The sequence below is a fragment of the Catharus ustulatus genome, chromosome 1, assembly GCF_009819885.2.
Source record: "Catharus ustulatus isolate bCatUst1 chromosome 1, bCatUst1.pri.v2, whole genome shotgun sequence".
NCBI lineage: Eukaryota > Metazoa > Chordata > Aves > Passeriformes > Turdidae > Catharus > Catharus ustulatus.
Genome location: NC_046221.1, coordinates 132,587,973 through 132,592,077, shown reverse-complemented (window position 1 = coordinate 132,592,077; position 4,105 = coordinate 132,587,973). Strand labels below are relative to the sequence as shown.

Below are 4,105 nucleotides of genomic sequence, written 5' to 3'. Positions count from 1 at the left end.
ACCTCACAGCAAGAGTGCATGTCCTTGCTTATAGAAATTGAGGCACTTGGGGTTATCTTGAGAAATAAAACTCTTAAATTTGGTACTTTGTTGTCAGTATCTTCAAGTAAGCCACTGTCTAAATTTGCACTATATTTGATATGATCAATGGAGTGTCCAGAGAAAATCAGCTGCACAATAAAAGCACCTTTGCTGAGGGTGAAGTGAATATTTTTCCATACTCTTTATTGAATTGATCTGATACTCATTAATTATAAAGGGAGATTGAGCTTGTTAAGGGAAATTCGGGTGTTCAAACAGAGTCAGCACATGTCATTCAAGCTAGCCTGAGATGTTAATTTCTCCGTAGAGGTGGTAAACACAGTACTTTTGGGACTCATACCCATGCCTGTGCTCTTTAAGAGCAACAAATACCAACAGGGACAGGAAGATATTATATAATACCAAATTACAGTAGATGCATAAGTTTGGGGGTCTTAACTGAACTCTTGATTGACATGGAAAGAAAGAATTTTATCTTACAGGATCCTGTGTTTCACACTGTCTCTAAATCGAATGGATATGGGGGAAAAGACAGCATGATCATGCAATCTGCAGAAACGTGATATGCCAGCTGAGTGATTTGGGAGGTGAATTTCCAGTTGAGTCCATCCTGGCAAATCTGTGTTAGGTCATAATAATATATTCAGAAATAAGGAATCACTTGTTTTCAAAAATTCTGTTGGAATCTTTTTGATGATTTGAGAATTTATTGATGCAGCTATTTTTAATGTAACTGTTATTTCAACTTGGAATGTGTGCAATGAAAAGTAAGAAGCAGGTATATAGCATATTAAGCAAAGGCTGAAAATGTTTGTACTGCATTTTGAGGGAGAGCTGAAAGGGAGATAACAATGGAATATTCCATCAATATTTGAAAAGCTATTGTGCTGTGCATACAGTTTCCAAGATAGCAACGAGATAAATATGCAAGAAAAGCTGTTTGCACTTGTGATATGAAGCAGTGTTACTATAGATCCCAACCTGAGAACATCTGAAGAGCAGCCCCAGGGGAATGCTGCAGGCAGCTAGCTGATGCAAGACTGTCAGAATTCAAGGACTTTCAGGACATTTTCTTAAACGAAAAAGAGACTCAAAATTGCAAATTTACTTCTTTGAAGCACTTCTGTTTCATCTGTGGTGATTACTGAGATGTTTTGCTTTGCCTAAAGATTTCTCTGAACTTAAAATAGCACAGACTAAATTCTTCCTCTCCTGTTTAGACTTGAAATTTATAGATGTCCTTACAGTAAACAGACAACTGTTTGGGAGGATATGAAGAAAATAAATCCTTTTCATATTTTAGTTTTAAAGGCTATGCTGGTTCAAAATTTAAGATAATATTTTTTTTTTTTTCTGGTGGAAATTTGTTTATAAGGAATGAAAGAAAATATTATTGGAATATTTTCAACTATATTTTTGAGTCACTGTAAGTAGGTCTTTTAAAACAGCTTAGATTGCTCACTGTGCAACAAGAAAACAAAATTCATAGCACAGACAAGTGTGAATCTGGGTCATGTTTGTTCAGCTATGCCTCTCATGTCTGAAGTCAAAACCTTATTTCCATAATGAATATAAAGAAGGTAGTTGTTATCTCGAGACTGTTTTTCACTTAGTCTTTCAACACAGACTGAATGGCCAGATTGATTCTCACTACTAAATTCCCATCACATGATTTACACTAGCAGGCTCTTGCTGTAAAGTTATAGCAGGGAGCTGGTCAGGATGCAAAGACACAACACCAAAGATTAAACTACACAGCTCAAGAAACGTGGAATCCCTGTTTGCGTAGGCTTTTTTTTGTTGTTGTTTGTTTGTCTTTTTGTTCTCAGAATAACTTTCTTTGTGACGGGCTGTGTAGGATATCTGGTAAGTCTCTCCACCTCCTCCGCTTGTTAGAATCCTTTTCCCTCTTGATCTCTCCTCTTCAGCTGTCAGAGCATGAACTCTTAGTGGATTCTTTTCCCTTGTCTTACCTGCTCATAGGCATTTTTCTGGCTTACCTCAATAGCAGTCATCCTTACCAAAGAAACTATGGAAAAAAAATATTTCCTAGTTTCATACAGTTATACCTGTTTGTTTGCAGTAGCAGGCAGATCAATGGAAACAAGACAGAAGACCTCAGTTTATCTCAGTAAATATTATTTCGTTTGAAAATATTTGTTGTCTTAGTTCAGGAGCGTTTTCCATTTCTTTTCACCATTTTGCTTTCTTAAAGATTTCTGAATCTTTTCCTTGTATCTTGATTGAAATGGCATTTTAAAAGTCCTATTTTTAAACACAGTAATTTACATGAAAAATATAAAAAAATATGCTCTCTAATGACAGTTTGTTGTCTTCCTTGAATAAGTTTACTAAATGCATTCAAAATGTTCAGAATTCAAGCAATAAACATTATTTTGTTATTATGTGAACAATCTTGTATTAATCCATATTTTACCACTTTTAAGCATATGCACTTACCCAGACATAAAATATTCAATATTCTGTTAAGCTGGTACTTGTTGTAAAAAATATAGTGGGTTTAACATCTTGTCCTAGATTTTAAGAAATGGGCTTTTTGTGTATTCAACTTTGCATATACAAATAACTGAGCTGAATTCCTGCATGCATAATTCATAACAGGTGCAAATACTCTTTGGGTGATTAGATAAGAACTAATATTTGTGCTCACAATCACTTTAGGCACATGAATTCAGGTCAGTGATTTGTGATCACAAAATTACTCAAATTGCAAAGGCAGGTAGACACATGTAAATCAGATCTTGATTTTGCTAACTGGTAGAGGGTAGATTGTTCCTGCAAGATGCTGAAACCTTCTAAGAAATTTTGAGGATTCACTATTTGTCTTTTGTCTTTTGATCATAAGAAGAACAGAGTAATCAGCACTTTATAGAATATGAATAAGAGACTCATTTTTAGGCTACAATTGAGAAAGTATGTGTTTACCTTAGAGGGCGAGTGAAGTGCCAATGGATATGTTTATGTGCTTTAAATTAACTACATATTTAAGTAATTTGGTAAATAATGAAAATTTTTAGGAGGTTTGTAAAGAGGGAACAAGGGGGAATTAACATCAAAAAGGCACAGGACATTCCGGAGAAGTAAAAGAAATTAACCATCACACACTTGCTAGAGAGCATTACAGCTTTGCATGAATGCTTTAATTCAAATGTTAAGTGCTGTTGGGTAGCTGTATCTTAATCCCCCTTTAGCTAGTGAAGAAAGATCATTTTACTTCTACTTGAAGGAAGTCACAAAAGGTTTTAATATGCTTTAATTTTGTTTTATCTTTTCTGAGTAAAGGCAATAGGATATATTTAGGATGAAATGGCTATTTGTAAGTAAATGGCAGTTCAAAATATTTCTTATGAAACCTCTCAGGCTCTGTCTGACAGGAGGCTCAGCTGAACACACCAGCTCTATCACACAGAGGTGCTGAACTGAGGGCTGAAGGTTCCAGGATTTGCAGTTCAAACTGAAGATCTGCTCCCAAGCTCTGCAAAAATGAGAAGCAGAAACCCTGTTTGAAGTCAGCATTGTCAGAGTTTTATAAATCCTGCTGCAGAGCTCCAACTGGGCTGCACTCCAAGAGCATTTATTTGGATAAAAACCAAAATAAAATAAAAATGAAACTCACCCTGTAACCTATTCCATTGCTCCCTATTCTTCCAGACTTACTTAAAAAAACCTTCTAGAGAAGAGCTATTTGCTCAGAAAAGTGAAATCTGAAGACTGGTAGCAATAAAATAATATTTGAGTATGTTTGTCTTGTTTTTTTTTCTGGACTGAGTTCTATTGCAGTTATATCTATAACAGCCAATTGTATATCATTATATACGCAGAAAGTATATAATACTCCACTGTATATACACATTAATTGTATCTATACTTAAAGGAAGCTTAATAAAAGGACTGATAACATAGGAGAAATTTTTAGTGTGATCAGTATAGCATTAATTTCTATGCACCAACTTGCCACAGAACATGAAAAGAAAATTCCGTAATGAATTTTATATTTGAATTTTTATGTGCACAGTATACCATAAAATCCAACTGGGATAAA

General features: G+C 34.8%; 1 long non-coding RNA gene across 1 annotated transcript; it reads left to right on the top strand.

Annotated features, from left to right (window-relative positions):
* The first annotated feature begins 1,639 nt into the window (after window positions 1-1,639).
* LOC116997551 lies at window positions 1,640-3,802 on the top strand. Its single transcript, XR_004418203.2, has 2 exons — window positions 1,640-1,908; window positions 3,424-3,802. It is a non-coding gene; the product is annotated as an uncharacterized LOC116997551 (long non-coding RNA).
* The last annotated feature ends 303 nt before the right edge of the window (window positions 3,803-4,105 follow it).